The sequence below is a fragment of the Dreissena polymorpha genome, chromosome 5 (genome assembly GCF_020536995.1).
Source record: "Dreissena polymorpha isolate Duluth1 chromosome 5, UMN_Dpol_1.0, whole genome shotgun sequence".
Taxonomy (NCBI): Eukaryota; Metazoa; Mollusca; class Bivalvia; order Myida; family Dreissenidae; genus Dreissena; species Dreissena polymorpha.
Window position 1 is genome coordinate 26747602 of NC_068359.1, and position 18518 is coordinate 26766119.

General features: G+C 37.4%; 1 long non-coding RNA gene across 1 annotated transcript; it reads right to left on the minus strand.

Moving 5' to 3' along the window:
- Positions 1-14444: 14444 nt before the first annotated feature.
- Positions 14445-18518, minus strand: LOC127831927 (uncharacterized). Its single transcript, XR_008026569.1, has 3 exons — positions 18414-18518; positions 16828-16896; positions 14445-16577 (listed from the first exon to the last, which is right to left on the minus strand). It is a non-coding gene; the product is annotated as an uncharacterized LOC127831927 (long non-coding RNA).

Consider the following 18518-nt stretch of genomic DNA (forward strand, 5'->3'; position numbering starts at 1 on the left):
ACAAACTGCCCCGACCAGAAACATTGAGCCCGAACACATTGTCTAGGGTACCACTTTAAACCAACTAAGGAAATCAGATTTAAGCAAAAATTTTGCTTTTTAATAGGCAAAGCATTTGCAAAACGTAACACCAGAAGTGAACATTATTACATGTGGCATTGCATATTCCCTTAAATAGGGTGTTAAGAATTCTGGAAGAAGTTATTTTTGTCATATTGTGTCGTGTATGGGGTGAACAAAATATAATTGCAAAGGTCATTTAAGAGGTACATGTATTAAGGCCTCAGAAAATTGCGTGTTTATACATGTGTATGAAAATTTCTTGACCCCTTAAATGTCTATGTCGGATAATATTAAGTATTCGGGCACATATGAGCCTTTCAGTGCAAGAAGTGAACTCCGTACAGCCATCGTTTAGCAAGCATCAGTACGCGTTATATTTGCTCTTGTCTGTGATCTATGAACAAGTAAAGGTTTTCTGTTCACATCTAAAATCAGTCCTAGGTCACTGGGAATGTTATCAAACTGTTTTGTATTTTTTCTAGATAGGTGATCAAGTGCTCTAAAGGAGCTGAACATCGTTAGTTAGTAGGGTTATACTTAAATGAAACATCTTATAAAAACATGTACTGGCCCTTCATTGTAAATGTTATAGTACTCGTGACATACCCACCACATTTAAATCAGAGTATGTAAACATCAAAGTACAAAGACTGTTGTATATGTGCATGTAACTAAGCTGATAAATTCAATCCTATATTTAGTTATCTTAGTTTTATACATATATTTAAAGTCAAAAATACGACCTATGATAAATGTGGACGATACCCGCTAACGTACTATGGATGCTCTACCTCTCTACATGTATTCAAGTCAGGTGATTTTACGAGATGAGATAATGCTTATAAAATACTAAGATTATTTGAATGTAAGATAATTCAAATAGTATCTGACTTCATATATTGGTTTTCCTATTTTAAAACATTGGATGATTAAACCATTTGTACTTTGTCCTGACGCGTGATATACAGATAACGGTTGCAAAATAGTTGTCCAACATTTCATATTAGTGTGCGACTATTCAATCTTTGAGTTGATTGCATTTCACACTTGACATACACTTGGTGAATATATTTCTATCGAATTATTTTCAAACTTAAATAGCTCAGTTATGAGTAAAGATTTTGATTTAAAATTTTATATACGAACATTGGAATACATTCTATGGAAGCTCACGATAAAATCATTCATCCGTGACGATTAGACGCTTTAGCACGTGGGGTAGGTGTGGTTCCATATTTTTGCAAGTGGAAATGGTGAAACACGATTTAATTCTAGTTTTATTTCACTTTAGATATTTTAGGTGGGTTCTTACACAAGGAAGACATAAAATGTAGTAAAAAAACAATATAGCTTGTATGAATATTCAGGAGCGCATTCGTGCACTTTGCATTTTACAGGCTACCGTTCCACTTCCTCAAACGTCCGATCGTCACGGATGAATGATTTCATCGTTAGCTTGCACATATTGTAGTCAAATGATCACATGTGCAATTTTAAATAAAAATATTTACTCATTACTGAGATATGTAAGTTTTAAAAGTGTTGCGTTAGAAAAATCAACAAGTGTAGTAAAAGGGCGATATTTTATTCCAAGTTAATTTCAATTTCATAATTCTAGGTAAGTTTTTACACAAGAAAAACATAACATTAATTAAAGACAAGAGTTGTTTTTGTCAGAAACACAATGCCCCCTATTGCGCCAGTTTGAAATAAATTTTCTATATATCATTTGGCAGGTTTAGAAATTATCTCCCTTTTAAAGCTTATTAGTTCCCTTGGATTGTATTTTTTTTACTTTTGACATTGAAGTATGACCTTGACCTTGACCATTCACCACTCAAAATGTACAGCTTCATAAGATACACATGCATGACAAATATCAAGTTGCTATATTCAATATTGAAAAAGTTATGGCCAATGTTAAAGTTTTCGGACGGACACTCAGACAGACAGACAGACAGACAGACAGACAGACAAACGGACTGACAGTGCAACTGCTAAATGTCACCCTACCGGGGGCATAAAGAACAATATGGTTCATATGAAATGCTCAGGAGCGAAACGGCTCAATCGGCAAGTTGCAAGTCGGTCAGTTATTAAGACGTGTAAGTTTATGCGTTTTAAGTTTTATATTTTGTTATTTTTCAATGTCAATTAAATTTTCAGGAATTATCAGATATGTATTGAGTTATTCTTGGTCGAAATTCCAACACAAGCCGTTCAAAAATAAGGTAACTATATTGATATAAGTAAGTGATGCGTTAGAAAAGTCTCCAAGTGTACTGACATTAGGAATACAATGTAAATAGTCAAGTAGTTCTACAAATTCAGTCATATTGTTCCAAAACAAACAGAACAAGGGTTGTCAACGTTGTTTTGTGGAAAGAAATGTGTTGTTGTTTCGGCAGATATATACATATATGCGTTATGGGTAGTTTTGTGTGGACAATAATTTAATAATGAAAATCCGCAAAGGAAAATGTACATTTTTCCACAAGATGTTATCCAGCTTTGATATCATGAGATAAGCATCTCAGAATCTTTGGATGATATAGGGGGTGACTAGTTACAACTTGTTTTGCAAGAACAGCTTTAGATACTGAAAACACTTGTATTTTTCAATAGATTGAGTGTTTATGAAATAGTTTTTGCATAATTAAATACATTATGTTCAATTGTTATCATATATCAAAGTCGGTTGTAAAGAAGTAAATGAGTATGAGAATATGTACTAGAAATTCAACATTGATCTTTTAAGATACAAAACATCACTTGATCTTTCTTCATAAAGGAACAAAAATAAATATAAAAAATTGGCAATTTAACTGTATATTTTATCGGCAGAATTAATATGAAGATGACTGCATGGAAACCATGAATATCATAATATGCATAAAATACATAACATTGGTAATTTTTAAGTAAAGTGTGAACAAGGTCACACTATAAATCCATTTAAGAAAAACTGCCCCATCCCGTGGCAGCAATGTTTTTCAAAAGACCGTAACCATAAAGATTCTCGGCCTAGATATCATAAAAACAAATGTTGTGAGTAAGTTTCATAAAGATTTGACTACAAATATGACTTCTAGAGTGTCAACAAGGTTTTACTGTAGCCATGAAAGGAAAACTACCCCGCCCGCTGGCGGTCAATGTCTTTCAACAAACCGAAACCATTTTGGAACTCAGCTGAGATATCATAAGAACAAAAGTTCTGAAATTGTTTCATGAATATTGAACTACAAATATGACGTCTAGAGTTTTATCAAGGTTTTTCTATAGCCATGTAAGGAAAACTGCCCAACCCCCTTGCGGCCATGATTATCAACAGACCGTAACCATTTTCAAACTGAGCAGAGCTATCCTTCGGCCATGTTTATTTACAGACCGCAACCATTTTCAAACTGAGCTGAGCTATCATAAGAACATGGTCTTACCATATTTCATGTAGATTTGAATATAAATTTGACTTCTAGAGTGTTTACAAGGTTTCACTAAAGCCATATAAGGAAAACTGCCGCGCCCCCTGGCGGCCATGTTTTTCTACAGACCGAACCCATGGAACTCAGCCGAGATATTATTGGGACAAATAATCTGATCACGTTTCACGAAGATTTGACTTTAAATGTGACTTCTATGGTGTTAGCAAGGTTTCACTATAGCCATATAAGGAAAACTGCTCTGCCCCCTGGCAGACATGTTTTTCAACGCTCCGGAACCATTTTCGAACTCAGCTGAAATATCATTGGGACAAATATTCTGACCAAGTTTCATGAAGATTTGACTTAAAATGTAACTTCTAAAGTGTTAACAATGTTTTACTATAGACATATTCGGAAAACTGCGCCCACCCTGGCAAACATGTTTTCAACGGACCGGAACCATTTTCGAACTCAGCTGAGATATCATTAGGACAAATATTCTGACCAAGTTTCATGAAGATTGGACTATATATGTGACTCTAAGAGTGTTTACAAGGATTTACTATAGCCATATAAGGAAAACTGCCCCGCTCCCTGGCGGCCATGTTTTTTAAAGAACCGGAAACATTTTCGAACAAATGTTCTGACCAATTAAAATAAAGATTGGACCATAAATGTGATTTCTAGAGTGGTAATAATGTTTTACTATATCCATATAAGGAAAATTGCCCGCCCCCTGGCGGCCATGTTTTTCAACCAAGCAAAATCCTTTTGAACTCAGCTGAGAAAACATTAAGGCAAATGTTATGATCAAGTTTCATGAAGATTGGACAATCAATTGGACAATCAATGTGACTTCTAGAGTGTTAACTAGCGTTTTCATTAATTTGACATAGTGACCTAGTTTTTGACCTCACATGATCCAGTTTTGATTTTGACTAAGATATCATTGGGACAAATCTTTGGACCAAGTTTCATGAAGATCAGACGAAAAATGTGGCCTCTAGAGTGTTAACAAGGAAGCATGTTGACGACCCACGACGGACGACGAACGATGGACAAAAGGTGATCCCAAAAGCTCACTATGAGCACGTTGTGCTTAGGTTAGCTAAAAAACACATCAACATCAAATATTGGTGAGTACATAACAAATGTAAGGCAGAAAGTGTTGTCTCTGACTAGCCGGTGCAATCGGCACAGGCTAATCTGAGATGACACTTTACGCTCATTCATAAACCCATTTTTCCAGAGCGAGTCTCGCCTCAGCACACATCTGTTGACTTTGTACATGTCCTCAGAAGTGAGTTGTGAAGTAAGAAGCCACAAGAAATCAAATTGATACATTGTTTATTCAAATGTTAACAAAATCAGTAATTATCATAAAAAAAACATCAATATCAAATATAGGTGAATACAGAACACATGACTTCAACGATAATTATATTGAAATGAGTCTTGCTCTGGGAAAACAAGACTTAATACAAGTTCGTAAAGTGTCATCCAAGATAAGCCTATGCAGTTCACACAGGCAAATCTGAGACTACACTTTCGCCTAAACTTTATTTTCAGTTAGCAGAGACTTATTTTAAACAAAACAATACAAGCAAAAATATGGTCCCTGATAACCCATTGAAGACTGCACAGGCTTAATTTGGATGACACTTTTAGCACATGTATTTTCCCCAGAACGAGGCTCAATTTCTCCTTGCATGCCCAAGGTCATCCATCAATGGTAAGAATTAGCATAACAGGTAATCAATGGTTAGAATTAACATAAAGGGTAATCAATGGTTATAATAAGCATAAAAGGTAATCAATGGATATAATTAGCAGAAAAGGTAATCAATGGTTAGAAAAACATAAAAGGTACTTATTCACAGATTTCTTTTTTTAACATACCATTACCAAGTAAATATATTAAGTGCATAAGTATTATATATTTTCAATGAGCATACAGCAGAAAACTGTACAATCATTTACCTTCCTAGGCATGAATTTTGTCAAGTTTGTTTTTTTAACAAATGACTTTCCTGGACAAATAAATTCGTGTATTTTTTATATTTGCCAAAAAATAGCAATTTGTGTCTGTATTTTTTTGGATAAGTTCGTGTTAATCCATAGATAGTTCGAACGCATTCAATTTACGAAATAATAACAGTATAATGTGAATATTGAACACAATGCTTCAGATAAGAGATAACTTTTAAATTTTCTCTTCAAGTGATTTCTTTAAAATTCCCCTTGCAGTGACGACTTTGAACACTTCACATAATTAATTTCTACAAAGCACACCCAGGAACTAGTATCACACAAGAGAACCGCATAACGGGTGCCAACGCTCGGCTACAGGTGCATTTTTGAATAAATGAAAGCTTATCAGAATTTAGTTATTTTTTTAAAGGTCACAATAACCTTGACCTTTGTCCTAGTGACACAAAAATGGCTGTGGCGTGTAGAACTCATCAAGGTGCATCCACATATTCAAAGTTGTAGGTGGAAGCACTTTGATTTTAGAGCAAAATGTCAAGGTTTTTAGCACGACGCGGGCGGCAGACGAAGGCAGCGGACGACACGACGAGTTGGCTATGTCAATACCTCGAGTTTTCTCCGAAAACAGCAGAGCTAAAAAGAGATTGCCTTAAATCAAAGAACTTCTCGGTAAGGGACATTTTACAAATGACCCTTTCTCTGGAAAAACGGGGCTTTATGCATGTGCCTTAAGTGTTGTCCTAGATTAGCCTGTGCAATCACACTTTCCGTCTAAACTGAATTTGCGTAAAAATGATACTTTGTTTGAACAAAGCAATTCACTCAAGTAAAACATGTTGTCCCTGATTAGCCTGTACACACTGCTAATCCAAGCCTGTGCATACTGCTAATACTAGCCTGTACATACTGCTAATCCTAGCCTGTACGCACTGCTAGTCCTAGCCTGTACATACTGCTAATCCTAGCCTGTACATACTGCTAATCCTATTCTGTACATACTGCTAATCCTAGACTGTTCATACTGCTAATCCTAGCCTGTGCATACTGCTAATCCTAGACAGTACATACTGCTAATCCTAGCCTGTGCATACTGCTAATCTTAGCCTGTACATACTGCTAATCCTAGCCTGTGCATACTGCTTATCCTAGCCTGTGCATACTGCTAATCCTGGCCTGTACATACTGCTAATCCTAGCCTGTACATACTGCTAATCCTAGTCTGTACATACTGCTAATACTAGCCTGTACATACTGCTAATCCTGGCCTGTACATACTGCTTATCCTAGCCTGTACATACTGCAAATCCTAGTCTGTACATACTGCTAATACTAGCCTGTACATACTGCTAATCCTAGCCTGTACATACTGCTAATCCTAGCCTGTACATACTGCTAATCCTAGCCTGTACATACTGCTAATACTAGCCTGTACATACTGCTTATCCTAGCCTGTACATACTGCTAATCCTAGCCTGTACATACTGCTAATACTAGCCTGCACATACTGCTAATACTAGCCTGTACATACTGCTAATCCTAGCCTGTACATACTGCTAATCCTAGCCTGTACATACTGCTAATCCTAGCCTGTAAATACTGCTAATCCTAGCCTGTACATACTGCTAATCCTAGCCTGTACAAACTGCTAATACTAGCCTGTACATACTGCTAATCCTAGCCTGTACATACTGCTAATCCTAGCCTGTACATACTGCTAATACTAGCCTGTACATACTGCTTATCCTAGCCTGTACATACTGCTAATCCTAGCCTGTACATACTGCTTATCCTAGCCTCTACATACTGCTAATCCTAGCCTGTACATACTGCTAACCCTAGCCTGTAAATACTGCTTATCCTAGCCTGTACATACTGCTTATACTAGCCTGTACATACTGCTAATCCTAGCCTCTACATACTGCTAATCCTAGCCTGTACATACTGCTAATCCTAGCCTGTACATACTGCTTATCCTAGCCTGTGCATACTGCTTATCCTAGCCTGTACATACTGCTAATCCTAGCCTGTACATACTGCTTATCCTAGCCTGTACATACTGCTAATCCTTTCCTGTACATACTGCTAATCCTAGCCTGTACATACTGCTTATCCTAGCCTGTACATACTGCTAATCCTTTCCTGTACATACTGCTAATCCTAGCCTGTACATACTGCTTATCCTAGCCTGTACATACTGCTTATCCTAGCCTGTACATACTGCTTATCCTAACCTGTACATACTGCTTATCCTAACCTGTACATACTGCTAATCCTAGCCTGTAAATACTGCTAATCCTAGCCTGTACATACTGCTAATCCTAGCCTGTAAATACTGCTAATCCTAGCCTGTACATACTGCTAATCCTAGCCTGTACATGCTGCTAATCCTAGCCTGTACATACTGCTAATCCTAGCCTGTACATGCTGCTAATCCTAACCTGTACATACTGCTAATCCTAGCCTGTACATACTGTTAATCCTAACCTGTACATACTGCTAATCCTGGCCTGTACATGCTGCTAATCCTAGCCTGTACATACTGCTAATCCTAGCCTGTACATGCTGCTAATCCTAACCTGTACATACTGCTAATCTTAGCCTGTACATACTGCTAATCCTAGTCTGTACATACTGCTAATCCTAGCCTGTACATGCTGCTAATCCTAGCCTGTACATGCTGCTAATCCTAGCCTGTACATACTGCTAATCCTAGCCTGTACATACTGCTAATCCTAGTCTGTGAATACTGCTAATCCTAGTCTGTACATACTGCTTATCCTAGCCTGTACATACTGCTTATCCTAGCCTGTACATACTGCTAATCCTAGCCTGTACATACTGCTAATCCTAGACTGTTCATACTGCTAATCCTAGCCTGTGCATACTGCTAATCCTAGACAGTACATACTGCTAATCCTAGCCTGTGCATACTGCTAATCTTAGCCTGTACATACTGCTAATCCTAGCCTGTGCATACTGCTTATCCTAGCCTGTGCATACTGCTAATCCTGGCCTGTACATACTGCTAATCCTAGCCTGTACATACTGCTAATCCTAGTCTGTACATACTGCTAATACTAGCCTGTACATACTGCTAATCCTGGCCTGTACATACTGCTTATCCTAGCCTGTACATACTGCTAATCCTAGTCTGTACATACTGCTAATACTAGCCTGTACATACTGCTAATCCTAGCCTGTACATACTGCTAATCCTTTCCTGTACATACTGCTAATCCTAGCCTGTACATACTGCTTATCCTAGCCTGTACATACTGCTTATCCTAGCCTGTACATACTGCTTATCCTAACCTGTACATACTGCTTATCCTAACCTGTACATACTGCTAATCCTAGCCTGTAAATACTGCTAATCCTAGCCTGTACATACTGCTAATCCTAGCCTGTAAATACTGCTAATCCTAGCCTGTACATACTGCTAATCCTAGCCTGTACATGCTGCTAATCCTAGCCTGTACATACTGCTAATCCTAGCCTGTACATGCTGCTAATCCTAACCTGTACATACTGCTAATCCTAGCCTGTACATACTGTTAATCCTAACCTGTACATACTGCTAATCCTGGCCTGTACATGCTGCTAATCCTAGCCTGTACATACTGCTAATCCTAGCCTGTACATGCTGCTAATCCTAACCTGTACATACTGCTAATCTTAGCCTGTACATACTGCTAATCCTAGTCTGTACATACTGCTAATCCTAGCCTGTACATGCTGCTAATCCTAGCCTGTACATGCTGCTAATCCTAGCCTGTACATACTGCTAATCCTAGCCTGTACATACTGCTAATCCTAGTCTGTGAATACTGCTAATCCTAGTCTGTACATACTGCTTATCCTAGCCTGTACATACTGCTTATCCTAGCCTGTACATACTGCTTATCCTAGCCTGTACATGCTGCTAATCCTAGCCTGCATATACTGCTAATCCTGGCCTGTACATACTGCTAATCCTAGCCTGTACATACTGCTAATCCTAGCCTGTACATACTGCTAAACCTAGCCTGTACATACTGCTAATCATAGCCTGTACATACTGCTAATCCTGGCCTGTACATACTGCTAAGTCTAGCCTGTACATACTGCTAATCCTAGCCTGTACATACTGCTAATCCTAGCCTGTACATACTGCTAATCATAGCCTGTACATACTGCTAATCCTAGCCTCTACATACTGCTAAGTCTAGCCTGTACATACTGCTAATCCTAGCCTGTACATACTGCTAATCCTAGCCTGTACATACTGCTAATCCTGGCCTGTACATACTGCTAATCCTAGCCTGTACATACTGCTAATCCTAGCCTGTACATACTGCTAATCCTAGCCTGTACATACTGCTAATCCTAGCCTGTACATACTGCTAATCCTGGCCTGTACATACTGCTAATCCTAGCCTGACCATACTGCTAATCCTAGCCTGTACATACTGCTAATCCTAGCCTGTACATACTGCTAATCCTGGCCTGTACATACTGCTAATCCTAGCCTGACCATACTGCTAATCCTAGCCTGTACATACTGCTAATCCTAGCCTGTACATACTGCTAATACTAGCCTGTATATACTGCTATACCTAGCCTGTACATACTGCTAATCCTAGCCTGTACATACTGCTAATCCTAGCCTGTACAAACTGCTAATCCTAACCTGACCATACTGCTAATCCTAGCCTGTACATACTGCTAATCCTAGCCTGTACATACTGCTTATCCTAGCCTGTATATACTGCTAATCCTAGCCTGTACATACTGCTAATCCTAGCCTGTACATACTGCTATACCTAGCCTGTACATACTGCTATACCTAGCCTCTACATACTGCTAATACTAGCCTGCACATACTGCTAATCCTAGCCTGTACATACTGCTAATCCTAGCCTGTATATACTGCTAATCCTAGCCTGTACATACTGCTAATCCTAGCCTGTACATACTGCTAATCCTAGCCTGTACATACTGCTAATCCTAGCCTGTACATACTGCTAATCCTAGCCTGTACATACTGCTAATCCTAGCCTGTACATACTGCTAATCCTGGCCTGTACATACTGCTAATCCTAGCCTGTACATACTGCTAATCCTAGCCTGTACATACTGCTAATCCTAGCCTGTACATACTGCTAATCCTAGCCTCTACATACTGCTAATCCTGGCCTGTACATACTGCTAATCCTAGCCTGACCATACTGCTAATCCTAGCCTGTACTTACTGCTAATCCTAGCCTGTACATACTGCTAATACTAGCCTGTATATACTGCTATACCTAGCCTGTACATACTGCTAATCCTAGCCTGTACATACTGCTAATCCTAGCCTGTATAAACTGCTAATCCTAACCTGACCATACTGCTAATCCTAGCCTGTACATACTGCTAATCCTAGCCTGTACATACTGCTTATCCTAGCCTGTATATACTGCTAATCCTAGCCTGTACATACTGCTAATCCTAGCCTGTACATACTGCTATACCTAGCCTGTACATACTGCTGTACCTAGCCTCTACATACTGCTAATACTAGCCTGCACATACTGCTAATCCTAGCCTGTACATACTGCTAATCCTAGCCTGTATATACTGCTAATCCTAGCCTGTACATACTGCTAATCCTAGCCTGTACATACTGCTAATCCTAGCCTGTACATACTGCTAATCCTAGCCTGTACATACTGCTAATCCTAGCCTGTACATACTGCTAATCCTGGCCTGTACATACTGCTAATCCTAGCCTGTACATACTGCTATACCTAGCCTGTACATACTGCTAATCCTAGCCTGTACATACTGCTAATCCTAGCCTGTACATACTGCTATACCTAGCCTGTACATACTGCTAATCCTAGCCTGTACATACTGCTAATCATAGCCTGTACATACTGCTAATCCTAGCCTGTACATACTGCTTATCCTGGACACCACTTTACGCACATGCATTAAGCACCGTTTTCCAAGAGCGAGGCTGATATTAGAGACTGATGCTGGAATAAATAAAACCTCCCCACTTGCTTGTGCGGACCTCATTTTGAGATTAAAGCCAGCAGAGGAGGTTGGAAGGAATGTGGACCTCATATCGGCGATGTACGTCTCCATTTGTACCGCTTGCCCTTCATGAGTTGAATGTTGGAGCTGACTTTGTACGTAAGCAGGGCCGAGCTGTGAAGAAGTAGGGACACACCCGTCTCTGCAAAAAGAGAATATAACACAATGATGACTTGCTCTATGAAAATGGGCTTAATGCATGTGCCTCATGTAATGTCCCAGATAAGCCTTGCATTTCACACAGGCTTATGTGAGACTAAACTTTCTGCTTGTTGGTACCTTTTGTTATTGAAAGTCTCTTAAAAGAAAATTCAGACTAGGCGGACAGCACAGGCTAATCTGGGATGGCAATTTATGCATATGCATTAAACCCTGTTTTACCAGGTTCAATTGAAACCAGATGACTTATAACCTGCATAAGAAGCTATACGAACAAACGCAGGCTTTTCAGAATACCTCCCATTTGTCTCCAGATTACCCAGTGTCTCTGCGATGGAGAAGACACCTTATTATTGAAAGGGGATTAAAGATGTACCACAAATATCAAACTATAGGCCAGTCATTTATCTTTACCAACATGCTTTATAATTTATTTCAGAACACTCCCCTACAGTGGGAGCGTTCTTTACATCTCCCAATGAGACAACAAGTACTGGTTCTATCCAAGAAATGGACTTAAAGCACATTTATTAAGCCCCCTTTTTACAGAGCTACATGGCATTAAATCGAATGTCTAAACGTTCAGTTTCTGTGAAAAGTCAGTCCACGAGAGCAGAAACTACATGCACGCATTCCTTGTTCGACCATTAGGATGGAGGCCTCGTTTTATACAAGCCTGAAACATGGTAAATACATATATTTTGTGAATAATTCTTTGATAACTAGATTTGCAAGTGCATTGTCAATCATTTGCAATCAATGGTATAACAATCTGGATTGTAAGAATAACTTTAAAAGATGATTCTATTTGACTGCACTGTCATTAGACTTGGTATATATAATTTTATGATCACTCGTGAAATAAATCGATATTCCACCGAATCCAACAAATATCCTCTGTGTAACCTATTCAAAAGTCACGACACTTACCAGAGCGGGGATATATCTACGTATCTGCACTTACGGAATTACTTATGTTTTATCAAATGTTAAAAGTGTGTTTTCAAAATCACTGATACAGCTTTTCAAAACATAACATGAACCTTTTTCTGGGAAAACTGGTCTTAATGCATCTACATAAATTGCTTTCACATATTCACTTGTGCAGTCCACACAGGCTAATTTGGGACAACACTTTCAGCCTATACTGATACTGAGTTACATAACTTTGCCTGCACAGTCCCCTTATGATAGTTAGTAAGTGTTGCAAGTATGAAAGCATTAGCTTTGATACTTTAGGAATAAAATGGACCTAAACACAAAACTTAACCAAATTTTCAATTTTCTAAGTATAAAAAGGGCACATAATTCTGTCAAAATGCCAGTCAGAGTTACATAACTTTACCTGCACAGTCCCCTTATGACAGTTAGTAAGTGTTGCAAGTACGAAAGCAATATCTTTGATACTTGAGGAAGAAAATGAACCTTAACACAAAACTTAACCAAATTTTCAATTTTCTAAGTATACAAAGGACACATAATTCTGTCAAAATGCACGCCAGAGTTATCTAACGTTGTCTGCCCCGTCCCCTCATGGTAGTTAGTAAGTGTATCAAGTTTTAATGCAATTGCTTTGATACTTTATGAGAAAAGAGGACTTAACACAATTCCTAACCGGACGCCGACAAACACGCCGACGCCAAGGCGATGACAATAGCTCATATTTTTTTTTAAACATAGATGAGCTAAAAATGACAATTAAAGTTGGCTGGTTTGATGGTTTACCCAACGACACATAGGACTCCAGTTCATGGGGCTCGATAAATATTTAAAAACTGACCTTTAACAGTTATTGCTCTCAAATAATATAATTTTACATTACATGGTTCACATGAAATGTAGTATCTATACATAATTGATTCTTTAAGTAAATCACAAAGTCAACATTTTCCATTAATTGTAGACTTTAGTTTCCCTTGGTGTAATTTCATGCACTTTAAAGGTGTAAAATAGAATACAACTTATTATATTTAGAGCCTTTTTTTAACTTTAATTGCTTACATGGCTATGTTTACCTGGAAACGATCAGAAAGAGATATTGATAAATCATTTTTTTTTCATAGCACGTAATTTAAGAAAAAAAAATCGTACATATTTTCCGGTATCATAATGAGGCAAAAACTTTAGAGATGCATCGGGACTGTTTCATCAAAGTTCGTACGACAATTCAAATGTACAATTAAAACTGGACAATTGAACATATAAAAGCTGTTAAACAACATGCACTCAAAATTTGGACCATGGGTAAGAACATTATGACATGTACCAATTAACCGAAATTAGCAATATTATGATTTCATGTTTAGTAATCAAAGTACTGACAGTACTGGTGTGACGATGCTTTTGAAGAGGATTGATATAAAAGCATCTATTTAAGTTTATCTACATCACCAAAATTGTGTATGTGGGTACGGAAATTTTGGGTAGGAAAGAAAAATGGGTACGAAAATTTTGGGTACACAATTATGCCCAAAAAATGGGTACGAACAAATCTTTGATTACGAAAAAAAATTTGGGTAGGAAAAAAAATGGGTAGGACAAACATTTTGAGTACGAGCAAAAATGTGGGTACGAAAAATGTAGGGTACGAACAAAATTGGGGGTACGGGGAAGTAGTACCCGTGGGGAACTTGATCCATTCAGCGAAACTGGGAGGCAGGTTACCTTCTCGATCAAATATAACAAGAAATCTCTTTAAAAAGATATTCAACGTGTATTTTCTGTACCACTTATCTTAAAAAAAATTTCAGTTACAGTAAAACGTTTGTGGGTTATAACATTACTTTTCAGCATAAAAATTCGAAACTGGAATGCTCTTTAATTACACCATGCTCTTTAATTTCACATGTATATCATACCAAACTTAATATTTCGTTGTTTCCTTTCCTAAGTTAATGATGCTATGTGTACGGACGATATTTCACATGCCGATGTGCATGAACATAAAAAATTTCTCCTTTGATTATTGTTTTTTTCTCTAATTTAATAAGCTTAGGCATGTTTGTTTGTTAAGTACGGCAATAATTTCATGATGATTCCCGAAAGTAGGTATGAGCACATAGTGGTAAGAGCACTTGGATACGTGAGTTCGCACATGAACACATTGTAAGGTTATTATGTGTTTAAAACAGCAAACAATATCAAACAAACGAATGAATTATCAAACATAGTATGTCCACTGATGTGGCTCTGTAATTTCTGTTTGAAAAGTTTATTAAATATGCACAATGAGAAAGCACGCAGAAGAGCGAGTTTCACAGATGCCATACGGCTATTATGCTGTTTATATACCATCGCTACAACGTTTACAAATGGCAGGTTCGAAATAATTCGTTTTCTTTACACTTATGATCGCGTTGAACCTTAATTATACACAATTTAATTCGCAATTTATTTACTGAATCACGACTTATGTCAAATACAATACAGAAAATGCATAGTTGTTTCATTGATCTATAAACATATAATGGATTAAATATAACTGATTTAAAATTAACGTTTTTAAACTATTATTATATCTTTTTTCCCAGAATATGCTGTCCTATTTATAGCTGAACTTCCTATACCTTTATCAATGATAATCAGCGAGGTATGCCGATTAGGAAAATCGAGCTTTCTCAATCGGACTGGCTCGGTCTTTTGCATAGGTCGCCATTTTTTTTTCATGGTATGATAACTTAGACGAGCTGCTTCGCAGCATCGTTATTAATGTTTATTAGAAATATGCATTATATTCTAAATCTGTCACATGATGTTTGATGAAACGGCCCCCAGGACCGGTAAGTCAAAGTCAATATTTAAGGATGAAATTATTTAATTCACAATATAAAATAACAGCATCTTTACCAAATAATCATAATTAAGAATTCTTCTTTTGTTGTTTATTTACAAAATATATCCTATTGGGCACACTTAAGCGTATCCAGTCAGTAGAGAACTGCAGTACATTGTTCAAACAACTCTTAGATTTCCAAACTGCCGTTCCAATTCCAGATCAGAATTACAAACGCTGCAACGTACAAATGGTTTAACCGTTGTGTGGAATCCGAAGAAAGAATTTATTATTACACGTTTGCTCATTTAATTTTGTAAACAATATTCTTTTATGTCTTTCCTCATTGCTGTTGACACCAAGTCTCCTTGGTTGAAGTACAGTATGGCCTGTGCATCTGTGCCCGTTCTTCCAGCTCGTCCAATTTCTCGGACATGTGCTGAAAAAGTTGAGAAGTTGTCATGTCATCGTCTTCGTACTTCTCCCAGATCTCGAAAAGTCGCCCGTGCACTTCTTTGAATATTTTCCGGCTTACCCGAGTCAGGGCGTGTTCCGACACTAGGCGGATTGTCAGATCAACTGTTTCTGCCTCACGGCACAACAGGGGGACGAGCACGTAAAACCCTAGGTCGGGAGGTTACTTTGAAGTTATTATCACTTTTATCTTTTTTCCAATTATAAATATAAAGATAATTTAATCTTCATTTTGGCAAAACAAGGCTTAATGCATATACAATTATTGTCATCCCAGTACAAGAGACTTTCTTTAAACGAAAATCCCCATACAATCAGAAAGTGTCGTCCTTGATTAGCTTGTGCGCATTGTACAGGCTAATCAGTGTGCAAAGTCTAATCTGGGACACCACTCATTTGACATGCATTAAGCCCCGTTTTCCCTGAAAGCAGCCAATATTTACAAATTTCAATGACAAACTTGCCAATGTCGTCGCATAAGCTGTTAAACGCTATTGATGTCATACACACATTCTGTCTGCAGTGTACCAGTGGTGAAGTATAACCAGGCAGATGCATTGGTTATCGTTATTAGCGTAGTTAAGAGCAGACCGACTTGCGACACATACCACAAACCTTAGTTGTCAGCAAGCGAACAACTAAAAATGAAACAACAATAAATGAACACATCTTTCTTAAGCCCTATATGATCGGATTTGGGACCTCAGGGTAGATTTTTCCAATGCTATTTGTAACTAGCGCCCGATATAAAGGATATAAATCTGGAGTAAAGGACTTGCTTGCTTTTGATAGCGAACACGTAGTAAACAAACATCACTATAATACAGTGCGACAAGTTTTTAGCAAATCAATATTTCAAATGGCTTTCTCCACTACCCTGATACTTACATCTGTGCACCAACAGCGTCCTGTGTCTAGGTCCCCAAATGTGTTGCAGGCGTTTGTGGAAAGGTCCTGCTATGTGAAAATAATGAAACAGTAAATATGCAACTTTTAATAAGTGTTCTACATAGACAGTTTACATGATTTCTGATTTCAATTATCTGAGGATTGTAGAATGTACATGATTGGAAAAGCAGATAAAGACAAAATGATGTATATATAATACTATTCAGAACTATTTGCTCTGTGTCTTTATGTTTCTAATATTTGATATATAAAGACTTATCTAATATAATTATAGTTGGACAGCAAACTATGTGTCAGGGAACCCACACTTCAGTACTAAAAAGGTACTGGGCGTTTATTAAATATAATGCTGAACAAAAATGAATATTAGGAGCATTTTAGAACAAAACACTAGAAATAAGTAGGAACTACATAGTATAACTAATAAGAAATACCAGCGCCCGAAAGTCTGCAGTACTGTTATGATCATCCCATTTACTTCGTATTGTCGTATTGACTATAGCTCTACGATAGTTGCAAATATGAAGTTCAGTTACAGATAAAAACTATTGGTTCACTCTTAAAGCCCTTTTAGGTAGTCTTTAATTAAGGACATCTAATAGGTTGCACTATGTAAGTGTGCGAAGTCAGGGTACACAAATGTGTATCATCAGTAAATTTGATAAAATGTGCGTGAAAAACATCGTACATCTATTCAAGCAATTTATAGATATTTCAAAACCGAATAAAGTATTTGTAAATCTATTAAGCACTTGTTACATGTTTTTAAAGCCGAATAAAGTATTTGTTTTTACAATCTTACAATGTATATAAATGCCAATAAGAGAACATTTTATTTAAGCTGGCGACCAAACAATGTAACTAAATTCATATCTTTTTCAAATGTCGATTACGTGTACGTTAACCTAGTGGGAATGTTTTATCAGGAGAGTTTTCAACAAGACACATTCTTTGAGCTTAAGAGTACAACGTGTATATCAATTTAATACCAATATCGGGTAAATGACACTCAATATAAAATTTAGGTAATCCTCTTCTCAAGAAAACCCACCGCACACGATGCTACTTTATAGATAAAAGATGGCAATAAATTAGACACGTGCGTCATTTCAATGCTGTGCCATCTGAGGAAAGCTGTGATTGGGCACGTATGCCTACATGATAATACAGGACATGGTTCTTAGTGACTTAACTTGTTTGCTCTTCCTCATGTATTTAGTCACACGACCAGGACCATTCATGTGGTTATGCCTAGGCATTCGAAAGATTTGTGTGATAGTTTGTAAAAGTTTTCTTTGTTCTTACTTCAATTTTAAAATAACATTTTTGAGAATGATGCCTTTAAAATTAAATATAATATACTAGGATACACAGGCTGACAATAGCTATAAGAATATTATATATGTATTGTATTATTGAAGTTAATTAATTTGTAATAACCTTTAAAAAAGTCGACAAAAAGTCCCTACAATCCATATAAACAATGATCACAATCTAAAGACAATTATTTCGGTCTGGCTATCACCAGCCAGACTCAAACACTACCAGGTGAGAAGTGTTCTTACCAAGCACTGCACTAACCGGGCAGCCAAATTGATTTAGTCACCTAAAGCCAACCTGCTGTTAAACAAGTTAGTGTCAGTCACGGGCAAATCATGTGTGGTCTGTAT